Raw genomic sequence first — 18,568 nt, 5'->3', positions numbered from 1 at the left:
GCGAGCTCAAAGAATTCCTATACATTGAAACACATGAACAGATTTTAGCATACTGAAAATGCTTTAAGTTTCTATCTCTCTATGATGCAGAAAAAAGCTTGAAAATACTTGCCAAACACAGTGACATTCGCTAGTGCAGATCTGGCAAATCGTTTTTGACAGCACAATCCTAACTAGTGCTGGCAAAGTAGGGCTTTCAGCCCACACTGCTGGGTAGGAGCAGGCTGGAGGTCATCTCAAGTTCAGGAGACATTCACCCCTTCATCCTGAATAAAGCCCCAGCATCCACAGTTGAGCTATTTGGATCTGTGGCAGCAAAATCACTGGTGCAAGTCTGAGCAGCCCCATGTCAGGCTTCCAAGTCCGGCAGGGGAAATAGGATTTGGCGTGTGCCAGTGCTGCCAATCCCACCCCCCTTCTGATGCCAATCTGCCAGGTCTCCACCCTCCCTACGTACTACCCACTGGGAGCTTACCTGTTTCATCAGATGCTACTTGTGGGTGCAGCACCAGTGGACGGTGCAGGCCTTCCAGTTTGTGCTGCCTACTAACCAGGTGTCACAATGTTATAGCATGTTCGTGACACCGTAGGCTGATACAGCAGGTTGCTGTGCTGGCATTCATCACAAACAGGATTGCGCCATGAGAGTGTGTGCCCGCACTGGCAATAGTTTTCTTTTAAAATCCTTGCATGCCCATGGCAATTTTGAACAACAGAGCCTCATTTATTATATTTGTATTTTTTTACAATTTTTGTTCTTTAATGGAGAAAGAACAAAATGCTTGAAAGTATTATTAAAGAAGGCCACTTAGGCAACCAATAACTCTTCTGAATTGATTCAATGGGACAGCTTTAGAAATTACCAACACAGTAACCTAATGTATCATAACTAAAATATGAACTTCTTACTTCAATTAAAAAAACACACACACCTCTTCATTGTTTGTATTTTATCAAGTACAAATTAATGACACTGACATAAAAATAAAACTGATCATAAAATATGTACGTCATGCTAATCAACAAATATAAATGAAATATACTGTGAAAACAGTATTTATTGTTCTAATCACTAAAGAGAAATAAGCCCAGTGAAGCCAATGCCAGCTGTTTACTTCTATTACTACTGTAAAAGTGAAGCACTTTGATTTATCTGTACATGCCTGATCTTGTCTGATCTTGGAAGCTAAGCAGGGTCAGGCCTGGTTAGTACTTGGATGGGAGACCGCCTGGGAATACCGGGTGCTGTAGGCTTATACCATAGTCTTTCGAGACTGAAGGTTGCCAACCACCACTCCACTGTAAAAGTGATGTGTACACCTGGTCTGCAATTTCAAAATATGTCATCCTGTGTCACATGTTCTTGCAATGGTCCAGGTGCCATCAAGCTGGTGGGAGGTGTCTCCTGAACACTTCTCAGTGCTCTGATTTGTAAAATAAATTGCTTTATTTGGCAGTTTGATACTTATATTTATTCATTATGGGTGGCGTGTAAAGAATCAGTGGGGTGATGCTGCATGATGTGCCAATAAAATTTTGCTTCAGTAATGCAACATCTCATGTCCCAGGCCTGGTTAAGTGTGGCGAGGCATTGCAGGGTGGGTTCCCACAGCTGATAAGCCATAAATGGACTATATGGTAAAGTGTGTAAGTGGGAATCTTATATGGACTGACAGCTCACATTTTAGTATCTCTTTGGGACGCACATGCAACCCTCTTTCAACTAAAGACGGCACATTCAGAGTACAAACCGAGCATCTTTTGAGCTGCTTAAATGTGCAGAAAGCACAGTTTGTATGAAGGCTGCTGCTGCTTTCTACAGAGATGCTCATCAACCTCACTAAAGCTGGTTTCTAAAAGCACATCTTTACTGGTCATATGGTCTGTTTCTACATAGCTTATACCCTTATGTAATCTAATAAGATAATTTCTGGAATGCAGTTACAGCACATTACTCCCTGGGTTGCACCCCCCCTCTTATGAAAGCAGACCTCCATTTTGTGTACTTCTACTCCCTCTAGTGGACGAAAGAAGAGACAACATGTTTAGTACACATCACCAAAGTGGCTAATAGGTAGAGAGGTCTTTGTTTCAGGTAAGTAAGATAGAAAATGCAGCCGCAGTCTCAATGAAAACAAGGGCCTGGCTTCTGAGTCAAACACCACCACTGTTTTCAAGCATCTCTACTACTAGAAAGACAACGGGAGGAGGAATTTTTAACATTTTAAAATCATTTTTAACATCTTTTAATACCTTTTTAACACCTGCTTACAGGCCTAGATCCTTTTATAAACTGCTGCTCTATGCTCATTGGTTGGGGGCTCACACCCCTGGGTGCTGGGGGATTAGAATAGGCCCTCGGTTTGGCTGTACTTGTCGCAAGATGTGACTAAACAGCCACCGGGTAGATGGGACTCGTTTGCTTGGGAAGGCAGCTCATCTGAGAGAAGGAAAACTGATCCCAAACCTCCACTGCCTTGTGGCTGCATCCAGTTATGGAAAAGGCTTCAGGAGTCAACCTCAAGGCAAAATCCGGAGCCGGAGTCCCTGAGGCAGTTCATGGCTGAACACAGTCACGTTCTGGCAATTCCAGCAACGCTGCTGGAACCAACCGTATTGGCCTCTGCCTTTCCATTGGACCATATCAGCAATGTGGAGAGGGGGGATTTGCTGCATGGGTAGCAGTCTATCCTCCATATCTACTTTACTCAGGCTTCGCGCACTGGAGAGGACATTCTGCTCCAGAACCACCATTCATAGCTCGATACCATAGTCTTCCGAGACTGAAGGATGCCAATGCATGCTCTATGCTCTTTTACACTTTTATCGGACTAATGTTTTTAAGATGTGTTCCAAATATGTTTTTAAATTATTTTTTTTCTATGTTTTTAATCCTTTGTTGTAAGCCTCGAGTCCCTCAAGGGAGAAAGGCAGGGCAATAATAATAATAAATTTTACTTGCTTTTTAGCAAGCTACATACAGAAAATAACTCAGAAGTCACACAAACCACCACTGGGTCCCGCATCAGATTTTTATTTCTCCATGTCATTTTAATTTTAAATCAGTTGTTTTCTATCAGCCAGAATGGCATGCAATAAATCCAGCCAGAGTGCAGTGACACTTGGATGCAAAGGGCGGGGAAGCCTGGAGGAAAGCCCAGGAAGCCCCTCGAGGGAGGCGAAGTATTCCCAGGACACCCCCAGGCAAGCCGGCAGCAGCAGAAGTGGTGCTGGAGGAGGAGGAGAAGGGTCCAGTCAGCCCCTTCCCTTTGAACGAGGGGAGCCCCAGGGCTGCTGGGCCGCGAGGAGGGCGGAGGACGAGGCCCTTCGGCAGAGCAGCCTCACGAGGCCGTCAGGAGCGGCCTTGCGGGATCAGGACAGGGGTCTGCCTGGCCCAGCAGCCTGGCTCCAGGCAGGAGGGCACAGCTCCCCTGCTCCCGCAGGTAGACTGCCCCGCATGGGAGGCTCCACTGCCGCCCACAGAGGGCCCCCCACGCCCACCTCCCGGCTCTTCGCTCACCAGGCCAGCAGGTGCTCCCCATCAGAGCTGCGCGTCCAGCCTCCAGTAAGCCCTGCCCCCAAGACTTCTTGCGCTTTGCCTGCATGCCCTTCCGGCGGCCCACGACAGCCGCCCACCCACCGCGCCTCCGCCTTGCAATTGGCCTGTGCTACAAATGAGCCATTCAGTCCTCCCCCACCCCCCCCCCCGCTGAGAATGGCTCCAAAGGGAGGGGCCACTTGCCCACCCTGCTAAGCCTCCCCTCCAAGCTGGGCGCTCCGCCCCCCCTCCAGCTACACCACTGCGTGGCTCACCTCTGCTCCCCTGTGAGTGGCTCTCCCTTGAAGGCCCCGCTGGGCAAAGTTGGGGAAGGGAGATCCCACTTGGCTGGAGGCCTGAACCCTCCACTGGCTGGCATGTCCGACTGAGGGTACCTTCTGCAAGTGAGCTCAGAGCTCAGTCTATGCCTGTCTACTTAGAAGGAAGTCCCACTACATCAATGGAACTTACTCCCAGGAAAGTATCCACAGGATTGCAACCTCAAAGCCAGACCCACTTCTGAGAATGACCACCTGTCATTCACCCACCGGAAGTGATGTCATTAACCTGGAAGTGATGTCATGGCCAGAAGTGATATCCTCAAGCAGGAACATTAATGTCTCCCCCACACAGACAACAAAATCAAATGAATCAATTAAGCAAATTAAAAGTTTGCAAGAAGTATTTTGGATAATCTAAAGAACCCCCTCCTAACCCTTCCAAGCATTCTTCTTAGCTACAATTTCTGCAGTGAGCTTGGAGCTCACACCAAGACCCACTTCCTAGAATGACTGTCATTCACCCACCACAAGTGGACTCTTTAGCAAAATACATACTAAAAAAAAAAAAATTCTCATGTGTTCAAATGTCTATCAAAAAGTACACAAATTTCATCAGGTTTCATCACATTTTTATTTATCCATCTAATTTTTAAACAGTTTTTTTTTTTCCTATCAAACAAAATCAAACCTGAGGCAATGACCCTTTTTGTGGTAATGCATGATGTAATGTACAGTCTTCCATCCATGTTCACCTGGAAAGTAAAAGCAAGAATGGTCAATCTGAGGAGTAATCTGAGGTAAGTCAGAAACTTCACTCCTAAAACCCTACACCAATTTTCCCTAAATGTCTGTAAGTAGTAAGACGACTTACTTCTCCTGAAGGAATAATGGAGGCAGCCTTTCCTGATATACCAAGAGATGTACTTTTACAACAGCTTTAACAAGAATTGTCTTGCATGAGTCACTGACATGGGCTTGCCTAACAATTGGAAGGGAACAGAGACCAGTGTCTCCTAAAGAGATAGAAGAAGCGGTTTCATCTGACAGTGGAGCATTCCACTAAATTTTTCCATCAGGTGCAACTGAATCATTATTTTCAGTTCAGTACCTTTATTGGTATACAGTTAAGAAGTCATTAAATGCTTTCATACATCTAAAGATTCATTTGCTAATAACATACCAACCTACAGTTAACTCCCATAAATCAGAGATTTCAAGGAATAGGGGCACGCTTCAAACTGGACACCACAATTTGTGAGATGAATGTAGCTATCTGAAGAATGGTGTTAGGGTCAGTAGACGCTAATAAGGATTGCAATATAACAAAATCCTCAAAAAGAGAATTAAGATGAGGTTGGAGAGCTGGACATTTCCTCCTAGCCTCATTATAGAGCGGACAATGCAAAAGAAGATGGTCTAACGTTTCTACAACAAGCTGTGAACAGGGTCAAATTCTTTCATGAAAAGGGGTACCATTGAATCTGCCCCAAAGAACAGCAGATGGAATGGAGTTACAACGGGCCATAGAAAAGGCCCTTCTGGTTTTTGGACATTCCAAAATATATAAATAATTGGGGATTACCCCTACTTTAACCGGTAAGTGAAAGTGTATTGGTGAACAAATTTTGTTAGCAGCAGATAAAATATTGGAAGTATGAATGTCCAAGAGACTCTCTTTAATGAGCCTAAATGCCTCGTCTTGTGACAAATGGCCAAGTAAATCAGGCTCAACTCCCAATTGTTTTATTTTTGTACTCCAAAATTTGTCTGTACAATAAGGGTCATCAAGAAGATAATACAGAAGAGTGTTGGGAACGATATTGTAGAAAATTTTAAGCCAATATTTAATCGCTCTAATCCACGCCAATGTTTCGAGTTGGATTTGACCTGAATCATTATTTGCAATGAAGGGATGCAGCACAATTACCCAGCCCAGTGGAGGTGAAGCTGTAAGAAGGCAACATCAGAGAATATAGAGAGCTGTGCAGCAGCAGCAGCAGCATGCTCTGCAGGCAAATACTTTGGGCCCATACCTCCCTGGAATCTCTTGCAGCCCACTCGTGTGAGCCCCAGGACTGTCTGAGAATTACTGCCTTCAGCAGACAGCAATGTATTTGCCTAGTAACCAAACCCTTGCAGTCCAAACAAGCTAAGCACAGATGTTGCAGCAGAAGCTTCAAAGAAACCTCTATGTATTTTAACACTGAAAGTGGCTGGGAAATCATTTACTGCAACCACTCATTATCTACTGCATCAGGCAGATCACTGCCACTTGACATACCACAATTGTGTCAAAACAAGAGACCACTCCACCAGGATCCAAGACCAAACCGGTCAAGTGAGCCTAGATCTCAGTTCCAACAACATATTATAAAGCTTCTGCATGAGACACCTGGGCATCTAAAGTTAGGGAGTGCTACAAAACGTCATAGTTGTGAACAGATGTTGGCGACCTTTACAGAAGAGTTCCAAGACTGCACACAAGGGCTCTCTGTGCCAAGGTGGCCAGTTAGTTTAGCACTCTAGGAAGGAAGGCAACCAAAACTGATATGCTGCCTGTGGAATTCTAGAGTGCACAGCTCAAAATGGTTCAAGCCCATAAAAGTAAGTTAGGCCCAGCTGGATGAGTGATCTTCACCTTTCCCCCCACACTGATCAGAGGAAGTGACTCCTAGAATGTACTGTTGGCTTCATTTCTCATGCTGAGACTTGATTCTTATGCCTAGTTCAGTGACTGCAACTGCCAATTTTTCAAGACCCTGAAGAAATGGAAGATGGATGGTCTCATCTCTCCACTGTCAGTGTTCTTGTGCCCCAAGATGCTGTACTTAGTGACAGGGATGGGAACTCAAGTCAGGTAACTCGGAGTCGCGAAAATGCACTTTTGCTGACTCGTGAATGCTTGACTTGCATGCGAGGAAGACTAGGAAAAACACTCAAATCAAGGGTCCCTTGACTCGGCACTCATTCCCACGCATGCAGACTCAAGTCTTTCTATGTCTGGGTGTGCGTGCTTGCTTGCTTACGTTTTACATGATGTGAAAGACCTCATGGAAAGACCATCATTCAGATCAGGTGAGCAGCAGGAAGTTCCAGCTGGGAGGCAAGGAAGAGTTAATGTTTGCTTTTGCATCTGAGCCAGAGGGTCAGCAGGCTCTTTTGCCCATCTCTGATAGGAAGGAAAGAACTGATGATCATTGGACAAAGGATGGGAGGTTTGATATTTTCTTTGGCTGAGGTAGGACAGAAGGAGGAGCCCAAGGGGTTCTTGCCTTTCAATTGGCTGGAAAAGCCCAGGAGGGGGAGGGAGGCAGGAGCTGGTTTTCTTGCCCATATCTGAAAGAGCTGATGATCACTGAATGAAGGGTGGGTGTTCTGATATTTTCTTTGGCTGAGGTAGGGCAGGAGGAGGAGTGCAAGGGGGTTCTTGCCTTATGATTGGCTGGAGAAGCCCAGGGAGGGGTAGAAGGCACGGAATCCTGGGGGAAGGTAGTTCACAGCGATCATGCTTTCCACCACAGGGCTGCTGTGATCTTTATTGTTACTTGAGGGGAGGAACCCTCATTGAATGACTTGCTACAGTGGGACTACTTCTGAGTAGAGCTGCCAAGGATTCGGTTGTCCTGGTAAGCCTCACAGCTGCTGCTCATGATCCTCCTCCCTCTTGCTGCTTCTGTCTCAGCTGTCATGCAGTCCCTCCTACCCTGTTTACGGATGGGATGGGAACATCAGGGGAGTAGTTAAAGAACTCCAACACACACAACTCCCGGCAGCAGCCCAGTTTTTTCCCCATGGCTGGGTTTTTAAAGGGGGCAACTCAACTCAACTCCTATCAAGTTGCGAAAGGGCAACTCGGAAAGTGCCCCTGTTATGACTCATTTTCAAGTCGTTGGGGGGGGGGGGAAGACTTGTGACTCAACTCAAGCCAAGCTGGATTTGCCCACCCCTGTCTAGTGAATACCTGATCATCATGCAGCTGTTTAAGGGAGTAGCATGTCTGTTAGGGGAGTAAAGCAGCAATCCTGAATGAAGGTGGTACTAGCAAATTCAGTCTTTGGACATTCATGGTCTCTTCAACCCTAGTATTTGATTTCCTCCAAGACATACTTAGAAGGTCATCTTGGCATGTATGAAAATAAGACATTCCAAATCATTTTTAGTTTAAAAATCATTTGGTTAAAGAAAGAAGAATCTGTAAGTCACATGGCAACACACAGATGAACTGCAGTGTACCTAAACACCCCCCCCCGCAAGATGCTGCACAACTTATAGTTTAAGCATATAAATACATGCTTTTGAATTCCTACAAATGTATCTAGAAAATATTCAAATGAAACCTGATACTTACCTAGGAGATGGTGCAGAATAAGTAGCTATTTTCTGTCCTGTTTTTCTACAATCTGCGCCTACAAGGAATACTATGTCATCACCAATGAAATCTCATTTCAAAGCAATCATTGTTCATTGCACATTAGAACATGTTTTACACACACCATGGAAAGCTTTCTGAAATCATGGGATTCACATGATAAAAGAACTTTGCTTCACCAGGTTGTTAACTAGGTATCAACAGAGACTCCCTGTTTCCACCTCTCAGGCATGCCACGGAGATAGTCCGCCTCAAGGCAAATTTGAAACAGCGACAAAGTTTGAGGTACATATGGTCAAGGCAGCACTCCAATACACACTTACTACAGATCAGGTCCAATTGAAATCAACAGCATTTCTGAGTAAACATTTAGAAGTTAGAGAAAGGAAGTGAGTTGATACATTTGTGGTTCTACAGTGACCATCTAGAGCAGGGGTCTCCAAACCCTGGCCACGGAGACAGGTACAGCCCATGGCAAGTCTCTATCTGGCCCACAGCCAGCCCCTGGTCCCCTGAGAATCTCTGGTCCACTCAATTGAACATGTCTGGAGCTGCGCTCTGGTTGCATATGGAAGGTGTTGTTAGGGCCAAAGAGGCTGTGTGCAGCCTGCCTGGCCCTCAGAACACCTTTTAAAGGTAAAAAAACAACATTTACTGGTTTTCCTGAAAAACCAGAAGTAACTTTTTGTGCCCTCTGCAGGTTTTAGATGGCTTTCTGAGGGTTGGGAAAGTCACCCCAGCCTTCAGAACACACTTCAGGTGTTCTTGTGCTGTGCTGGTTCTAAGGTATTTTCTATCGTACATTTAAGCTGCTTAGGAGGTGGGAAAATGGGGCTCAATTTGAGCTTGCGCTTTATATCTGTGGTGTGTGTTGGTGCTTGTAGAAACCCTGGCAATTTGATCCCATTCACTCATTCATCGAAGTTCCATCCCAAATGTATTTAAATTTTATATTAAAAATTATTTTTTTCTGGCCCTCAATCAATCAATCTGGTACCTGATTGATGTGGCCAGATGTGGCGCTCTGGTCGAAAAGTGTGGAGACCCCTGATCTAGAATAAGTGTTAAACACCTAGCCTAGTACCTCTCTTTATTCTTTGCTATTTAAACTAGGGGGCTATCAGGATACCCAGATTAGACAACAGAGAGTTAAAACCATATTGAAGTCACAGTGAATCTGTATGCAGTATCATACATGACCATCAAGCTGCTGTTAGAATGCTCACACCTGCTACTGCATAGGACAGACCCCAGAAAGGAGAGTGCCGGTTCATTTATCTAGGGCAAGGACAGGCTAACTGGTATAAAGCTGGACCCAGAAAGGCCCAATTACTCAGCAGCCACTCCCCAGCCCAGAGGAACATAATCTATTTTGCTAGCAGTTACTTCTTAAAATCTGACCTACCGCTCTAGCCATTCAAATGCATTACCTCAAAGAAAAAAACTGTCCTGTCTCCAGACAGGAGGTTGGCTTCTTCACATTTAAGTGGGAGTCATCACTAGGGTAAAGCACAGCAGGAGAGAAAAATAGAACTCCAGGACCAGCAAAGCAACAGCTGTCAAGGAAGCAGAAACATTTACATGCCAGAAATAAAAGCACAACACACCCATCCTTCCTTTTGACAGAATAGATTCTCTCTCCATCCACTGCCAATAGAAGGGCCCCACGAACCCATCTGTTTTCCGAAGTATACCTTAGACCTACTTGCACTTCAGAATATACCTGTGGGAGAAAAGTACTTAGGTCATTTTTGATATTCATAATAAAACACACAGCTCAGCCCTGATGGGGAGACAGCATGTGTTCTCCTCACTCCTGAATGCTTAATTGAGAGTCTTCACTAGTTACCACTCAATTTGTATGGACCAATTAATTTGCCTGTCTTGTCTCAGCCCCATCCAAATACATATCATAATCAAGGGCACGCTAACAAGCCGAGAGTCTTGAAGGGAGCCTTGGACCGAGCAGAACAGAGCTTCCTGAAAAGCAGACTCCAATGTGGCTGTGTGGCTTCGTGTGCATGTAAATCAATGGTGGAGGTCAAGCTGGGGAACTGAAGGGACCTTTTGTCTGAAGAAACACCTCATTGCACAAAAGTGCAACTCCATTCCAAAATCAAACTACACTCAAGTCTCTCCTGCAACTCTAGGAGCAAACCCTGGCAAGCAGGAAGCACTCCAAAGCTCACAACTGCTGCCACTGCATCATCCAGACACTTTGACTGGGGGAGGGGACTGAGCCTTGCCTTGTGCCATCATTACAGATTGCAGACACTGACCATCTGTGGTGGTGCCTCTGCTCAAGGCAGGGCAGGGTGCGTAGGAGTCCCTGAAGGCCTTCGACAGTGTCATGGGCAGCTCCGGCCCCACTGACGTTGAGCCACTCCAAGTGACTGCCACGGACTGGGCCTCCGCGACGGTGGCACTAGACATCTCACCTTCAGCCTAGAAGTGTCTCGCCCCTGCAGCAGCCAAGCAGAGCAGCCTCACAGCAGCTTCCTCTCGCTCCCCCCCCCCAGCCGTCAGGAGCGGTCTCCTGGCGGGATCAGGCCAGGGGTGCGCTTGGCCCAGCAGCCTCTCTCCAGGCAGGGGGTACAGCAGCCACCCGGGGGAGCATTCCGGGGGAGGCTTCCTCTGTCACCCTGCCTCTGCCAATGCAGGGCGCGGATGGTCCACCCTCCCGCAGGTAGACTGCCCCCGCACGGGAGGCTCCACAGAGCGCCCTCCTCCCCTCGCGAGGCCTCCGCGTGACCCCCCGACTCATCTTCCAGCTCGTCACTCTGCAGGCAGCCGCCATCTTGACTGTGGGTCCGGCCTCCCGTAAAACCCGCCCCCACGGCCTCACGCCCTTCCGGCGCGCAGGCGCACGAGCCCGTGGAACGAACAGCCGCTCTCCCAATTCCAAGGGGATGGAATTCAGTCACGCTCCCAAATCCCGCGAGAGTTGAGACGTCGCTGCGAATGGGTGGGCGTGGCCCGACTGCCTGTCAGTCACTCCTGCGGCGGCCATTTCGAATTTGGAGACTGAGGGGGCGGAGCCTCTGCTCAGGGCAGCCTCAGTCAGTGACCACAAGAGGGGAGGGGCCTTTCCTCACACTGTGCAGTTCTCCTGCTTCTGGCAGCGAGCTCAGAGCTCAGGCCCAGACCCACTTCTTAGAATGACCATCTGTCATTCACCTACCAGAAGTGACATCATTAACCTGGAAGTGATGTCATGGCTGGATGTGACGTCATAAAGCAGGAACATTTTTAACACCCCTGCATGCACTACAAAAATGAATCAAGTGAATCAATTAAGTAAATTAAAAGTATGCAATATGTCTACGTTAAAAAGTTATTTAAAGAACCACCTCCCCACCAAACATCCCAAAGGCTGCAATCCTGCCCACACTTACCTGGGAGTAAGCCCCACTGACTATCCTTGTTAAAAGCATATACTGTACATGGTATCCTGTTAAGATCTGTGACGTTTCTCCAAACAGCCATGTGCCATGTAGCATCATCTCACGCAGCCATTTTCAACCACTGTGCCATGGCACACTGGTATGCAACGAATGGTCCCCAATTTGTGAGAGGGTCATTTATCAAGAGGATCATTGGGGGATGTGAGCCCCCCCACTGACAACACAGTGTGCCTTGTCAATTGTAAAAAAACCAATGGCATACCAGGATCATTTTAGTGCCTTGCCTGTGTGCCATGAGATGAAGAAGGTTGAAAATCACTGGTCTAATGTATTAAAAATAAAGTGCACATTGAAATGAATGGAGACCTTTTTAATGCCACAGCCCCCCCAAATAAAGAAAAAGAGTATTTGGGACCCACTGCCAATCCCACCCCCTTCCCAGGTCTGGATCTGCCCCCATTACTGCCTTGCCCCTGCCTTGCCTCTTCACAACAGTCCTGTGAGGTAGCAGCCTGAGTAGACCTGGCTTTAGGAGCAGCAAGGCAAAACAGCAAGAGGCTGTGCAGGATGATAATCAAGAACTCAGTTTTGATAAGATAGTGATATTAATAGATTGGATTCAAGCCCTCTCTTGCACAGGCCCGTGACACCCCCCCCTCCAAATGAGACTTCTCGACCTCGTTGGGGTCTCAACCCTCAGGATGAAGAACACTGCCTTAGACAACACCCCCCATCTATTTTGGTTAGAAGGACTTCCCTTGATTGAGTGCCGGGAGCAGAAGAGCATAAAGCATGTTCTGGCTGCACTGCAGTGCCTATTGCTTTTGGAATTTATTCCTTTACTGCTTGGCTGAATAATGGTTCTGCTGTGCTTTTTTGTTTGGTCCTTCCCACATCTTTAATTAGCTAGATGAGTGTCTGGTTGATGAATTGCTGGTTGATCTGCTCTCCTTATAGGAGCAAATACAATAGTTATTGCATTCATAATAAATTGCTGAGTGGATATAGTTGATGAATTGATTTTGGGGATTTGATTTCCTGAATGGGTCTCCTCAGTTTCCCCTAAACATGCACACCCTTTCCCTGCTTTCCCGCAAAATACTCCTTCAAAGCATCCACCTGTCAGCATTAATTTTGGTTGAGATGAGAAGGTGCTGTGGGGGAACATGTTTTCATGAGGCTGAAGCAGTGTAGCATTTGGGGAGGTTTGTCTTCGCTTCAGTGAAAGTTAAATTTCTGGTTTGGAGCCCAATCCTGATGATGCGCACTGGCTCACCACTGGCACACACTGTCTCAAATGTGCCATAAGGCATGTCTGCGACCATTACCACCAGCTCAGCCCCAGAGCTGGCCCAGCGGAATCCACACTGGGACAGCACCAGTTGGAAGCTGGCTGACCACCGCCCAGTGCTTCGTGAGAAGCAGCTCAAGTATGTGGAGGCTGATTGCAGTTCCCCTATGATTATATGGTAGCAGGAATGGGAGTAATCATTAGTAATGTCCATGAGATATGTAGCACAGCTTTGTGTGCCTTTCAGACTCCTTCCCTCTTTCCCATTCAGACTTTTATAGAAATGTGAAAATGGACTCTTGGTGGTGCCACCCATGCAGCAAAGGATACGTGAAGAGGCATCTTAGTTGAACTCCCTAACTTAAGCACTTACCCCTTTCAGAGAAAGGCTTGTCAGATTGCATCTTGGAGGTCTTCCCTTCTTGGTAGAAGCTTCATTACGTCCCTTATCTACATTCCCCCTCCCCCACCCCACAACTGCTTCTCTGAGAAGCAGTTTTACCTTCCAGCAGATGGGGGTGAGGGGAGGATGGTCAAAAGGCCCAAAGAAGTAGCAGCACATTGACAAGCACATTTACTCAAAAGTAAGCACCAATGAACTAAAAGGTATTTGTTCACTAAGCAACAGAGGAACGCAGCCTCCCAAGCACAAGCCTAAGTTTAGTGCAAGTAGAGCAATTTGTTCAAGATGTTAGTAACAAACATAATAAGGAAAAAAATATTTTAAAAAAGAGTCTACTGTATTGTTTTGGCATTCTGCAACATATAACCACTATATTGTTTCAAAAAGCGCTACAACTGTAATTCCCCATGTGGTGGGTGACCTATTCCTAAAGATCTTCATTATGCATTAATATGGCCCAATTATATAGTTGCCTGCCAAGAAATGTTCCCATTAGAAGTCAGGAATTATGAACTATCTTTTCAAAATGGTAAGTGCTACTCTAGCCAGTTCATTAACAGCTAATGAGAGTTGGTGCCTGAAACCCTGCATAGTACTTCAAGTAGATAACACTTCTATAATTTCCAGCAAATTACTTACTCCCCTACTATGTTATGTAGTTCACTGAAGGAGTTCTGATCTCCCGTGCTCATAATTCCATTGGAGTCCAGCAGGCTCAGTTGGTGTTCAGTAGTCCTTCACCATGGAAGACTATAAAGAACTTGAGGTGCTCAGAGGAATCTGCAAAGGATATTTGAGGTGTAGCTCACTAAGCATGGAAAGTGCAAGCCATAAGCAAAAATGGCCTGTTAGAAGTGAAGGCCTCTTTCTGATGTTATGAAAACTCATATGGTGAAGGGGACAGAAGATGGTTACAGGTTCATTTCTCTGTAACTTAGAAATAGTCAATACTAGGTTTGTTTGTTTGTTTAGTTTTTACATTTTAATGCCACTCTAAGATGTCTGCATGGTTTATAATAGAAAATAAAAGATTAAAATATAAGATGGACATGAATTAGGTATACATGATAGCAGCTGTGTCTTTAAATATAGGTCTGTAAAATAGGGGGTGGGGTGCAATTTAAAGTGGAGAAGGGACAAGCAAGGGCTGACAAACCCATCTCGGGTTTTTCTGGATAAGTCCACATCCTTAGTTGCTTTTCTCCATCTAGGTTTGGTTCTGGTAAATTAGCATAGCTGAAGGATAGATGAGCTGGTGGGACTGACTAGGGAGGGTTCAGCTCCTACCAACCTCTCACCCTTTTGCACTTTCAGAAATCTTAACCCCCCCTTCCAATTTACCTGTGAATGGGGCAGATCAGTGCTTAAAGAAATGAGTCTTCCACAGTTGTACAATTTGGCCCTTGGATTAATATCTGTTAGTTCCTGCATTATTATGATGGTGCATCTGCAGTCATTTTCTAACCACATATCTTCCTGTAAGTAGAAAACAGTATCCTTGGAAGTGGTCCTCAGTGATGCTGTGGCTATTTATTTTAAGAGAACTGCAACCCTAAGCACAATTACTTGGAAGTAAGTGCCACTGAAGTTAGTGATAATGTGATATTGGATAAATATGTTGAGACTGGACTGCAAGGCCACAATCCACCTATGAGCGAATGGATTTAATTAACTTCGACATAACTGGGTTTAGTCTGATTGATTTGGATTCAATTCCAGCCCTAGAGCTGACATACTAGCTGCCCTCAGCGCTCTGGAAAAAGCTGACAAGTAATTTGTGGATAGGCTGTTACCCAATTTAAATGTAAGTAGGTCACATCGGGAAAACTGTAGATAGCAGCTTAAGTAGTGCTATTGTCTATGTGCTAGAATAAAACCTGTTCCTGAGCCAGTTGATTGTAAACATGCCTTTATTCAACAATTTAAAAAATTAATGGCAATGGACATGCTCAGATCACCTTACATTTGATTTCAACAGGCTTCAACTAATTAGTATTTCACAGCACAGCTTTCTCCAAAAAATCCACATTTGGCTACATATTTTAACCTCTGTGCTAACTGCATTGGGTTTCCCTGATTCTCTTGATTGTTTCCAGATGTGATATTCTTTGCAGATGTTCAGTGTTTCCTCTATGAATATTCATGAGTGCAGTCCTCTTACTTTCATCTTCCCAGTCCAAGAACACAACTGACCACTTGCAGATGTTCCTTAAGGGATAATACAGTGTTTCCCAAACTGTGGGTCGGGACCCACTAGGTGTGCCACAAGCCAATTTCAGATGGGTCCCCATTCATTTCAATGTGTATTTTATTTTTAATATACTTGATGCTACCATGGTATGTGACTGCATTTAGGGAAATGTTTCAGATTTGTACTTTTAATAGGCTACTATGGATATCCTTTTAGCAATGATAGGGCCCAATCCTAACCAATTTTCCAGTGCCAGTGCAGCCATGCCAATGGGGCATGCGCTGCATCCTGCAGTGGGGAGGCAGTCACTGAGGCCTCCCCAAGGTATGGAAACATTTTTTCCCTGACCTCAGGGCTGCACTGTGGCTACACCAGTGCAGGAAAGTTTGATAGGATTGATAGTCAGTGGGACTTACTCCCAGGTAAGTGTGGATAAGATTGAAGCTTTTGGGATATTGGGGTAATTGTTTTTTAAGCAGATCAGCAACTGCTTGAAAGGGTTAGAAGGTTTCTTTTTTTAAATAAATTTTAAAACTTATACCTTTGTAAACTTTTAATTTACTTTAATTTAATTTTGTTATATGGGAGTGTTAAAAATTTATGTATTTGGTGATATCATTTCCAGCCATGACATCACTTCCAGGTTAATGTCATCTCTTCTGGTTGGTCCTAACAGATGGTCATTCTAAAAAGTGGGTCCTGGCTCTAAAAGTTTGAGAACCACTGGAATAACAGAAGTATTACCTGGGGGGGGGGGGGTGACTTTGAACCTCAGCTACAGGAAATGCGAACCATAGTTGAGACACTGGGAACTTACATTGGTTGCTATAATTATAATCCATTTTTTGAGAGTTCATGAGAATGAACCATACCAAGCCTTTCAGTAATGCCTGTTGTAGTTGCAGTACTATCCCATTTTCCTGACATGAAGCCTCGGTTGTTAAGTCTCTGTAATGATTAAGTCTCTGTCTGGGAATGGAAGACATTTTGAATAAGCTGCGGTTAAGTGCTCTGCTCTATAATTAAAAACCGTATAGAAATGATAAATCGAAAAACAAAAGTAGTCCTGGGTTTTCCTCTTAAACACATTTTAGCATGCCTAAGCCAGGTACATTCTGTGCAGATGGAGGGGTGGGGCTATGTAATTGAAGGCTGGCTTGGTTTTTAAATTCTCTCATTGAGTTCTATGTGACAAACAGGGCTCAGCCTAGAATGTGGTGGATCTGCCCCACTCATGTATGATGTCTGCCTTCCCTCCAAAAGCATCAGAGTCACCGGTGTCTGGAGCAGCAAACAAGTTTTCTTCCCCCTCACAACATAATCCTACACAGGGCTTTTTTTTTAATGGAACGCGGGGAGACGGAGTTCCGGCACCTTTTTGCAGGGGCCCCTCCCCTTTGGAGGCATTCCAGGAGGTGGGGGAGGAAAACAGAGGCAGAGTAGACAGGCACAGGATTGGACTCTAAGGCTGCCATCCTATCCACAGTAAGCCCCATTCACTAAAGTGGACTTCTGAGTAGACATGCATAGGATTGGGCTCTTAGGCTGCAATCCTAGGCACTTTCCTGAGAGTAAGCTCCATTGACTAGAACGAGACTTACTTCAGAGTAGACATACCTAGGATTGGGCTCTTAATCCTGGCAGAGATATATATCTGCACCCGTTTTCACATGCTAAGGGCAGGTGAAAAGGGATTCTACGTGTATACAACATGCTGTCCAGACTTGCCAGAGATCTTCCTCGTCCTTCCCCCACAAGCATGCCCTCCGCCAGCCAGCGTTTGCAGCTCCTCTCCAGCAACGCACAGCAGCTGCTCAGGGCAGCAGAGAACATACAATTGCATGCCAAGCGCCTTCCCAAAGACACAGAGTATTCTGATACCTGAATTAAACCATATTTAATCGCTTGTTTGCAAACGTAACTGTTTCTGTGTGCACCTAAGGACCCCTCTCGTGTAAGAATTTCTTTTTTGTTCTTACTCCCACAGTTACTTAGAGTAATTTTACTACATGGAACTCATGTAAGCCATTTTTTGGAATCCATTCACTGTTTCCTCTCCTCGAAGTAGTGCCACACTACATACTACACGCTACAAGTGCACCTGTACAGTGTTTTTCCCCATGTGTAGAAAAAATAGCTAGAGGGAAGGGGATGTGGAGATTGACAGCCCAATCCTATGCATGTCTACTCAGAAGTAAGTTCATCTTTAGGGGGAAGCACATAAAAATATTTTATTTCTCCAATAAAAAATGGTTTAAAAATAAATAAATAAATAAATAAAAGATTAACAAGTTGTGAGTTCCTGCACCTTTTTTTCCACAAAAAAAGCACTGATCCTACACATGGAGAGAGTGCGTGCACGTGCACTAGTGGGGGTGGCAGAATTTAAGGAACGGGTGATGGAATATGGGGTGGGTGGGTGGGTTCCGGTGGTAGTGTGGTAGTCAGCTTAGAGTGCCGCTGGGGACAACCGATTAGTTATTTTCTCACCAGACATTGTACCAGTTCTAGAAAACAAAGGGACATGTGTGCCAAATGGACCTTCAGAGTTTCCTAAAAGGTCTCAAAGAGAAGTTGCTTAGAAAGTACTATAACTGATATTTCAGGCATGAGCAGTATTTGATTCCCTATAGTGGAAATTTGTTCCACCTGACACTCCAGGCAGACCTAATATACAAGGAGCTTTTCTACACCCCACAAAAGCTTTAATGAATCTGGGATCTTTGCCTTCACATTCCATCTCTGTGCCTTGCAGGTCTCCCTCCGTCTTGTGCATATCTGTTGGAGATGGTAGCCTATGAGCCTTTGAGCTTTTTGTGCAACTATTCTACATTTCCCAGCTTCCTTGCAAGCATGCCTGTTTCCAGGAAGTGATCACTTCCTTTAATTGAGCACTGCACCGTGTGAATGCCCAGCAGAAAAACCAGTTTGGGTCCTTTCCTTGAGGACTTTGATGAGTCATAAGAGTGTGGACAGATGATGTGACCTGCAGACATCTGGCCAGGTCACCGTCAATTACTCAGTGGGTGAGATGGGCCTTCTTACAAAGCGGTACCTGACCTGATGGTACTCCTAGAAGGTCAGGTGAATG

General features: G+C 45.4%; 1 long non-coding RNA gene and 1 other non-coding gene across 4 annotated transcripts; both read right to left on the bottom strand.

Moving 5' to 3' along the window:
- Window positions 1-4,441: 4,441 nt before the first annotated feature.
- On the bottom strand, window positions 4,442-10,703 carry LOC136641229 (uncharacterized). 3 transcript variants are annotated; one of them, XR_010793854.1, is made up of 5 exons: window positions 10,627-10,703; window positions 9,619-9,744; window positions 8,168-8,225; window positions 6,846-6,915; window positions 4,442-4,571 (listed from the first exon to the last, which is right to left on the bottom strand). It is a non-coding gene; the product is annotated as an uncharacterized lncRNA (long non-coding RNA). The 3 variants fall into 3 exon arrangements; XR_010793852.1 differs by having other exon boundaries at window positions 6,846-8,225; XR_010793853.1 differs by lacking the exon at window positions 6,846-6,915.
- Window positions 9,364-9,544, bottom strand: LOC136643415 (small Cajal body-specific RNA 16). Its single transcript, XR_010794017.1, has one exon. It is a non-coding gene; the product is annotated as a small Cajal body-specific RNA 16 (non-coding RNA).
- Window positions 10,704-18,568: the final 7,865 nt, after the last annotated feature.

The sequence above is a fragment of the Tiliqua scincoides genome, chromosome 2 (assembly GCF_035046505.1).
Source record: "Tiliqua scincoides isolate rTilSci1 chromosome 2, rTilSci1.hap2, whole genome shotgun sequence".
Lineage (NCBI taxonomy): Eukaryota > Metazoa > Chordata > Lepidosauria > Squamata > Scincidae > Tiliqua > Tiliqua scincoides.
The sequence above is the reverse complement of the archived record's forward strand: the minus strand, read 5'-3'. Positions and strand labels throughout refer to the sequence as shown.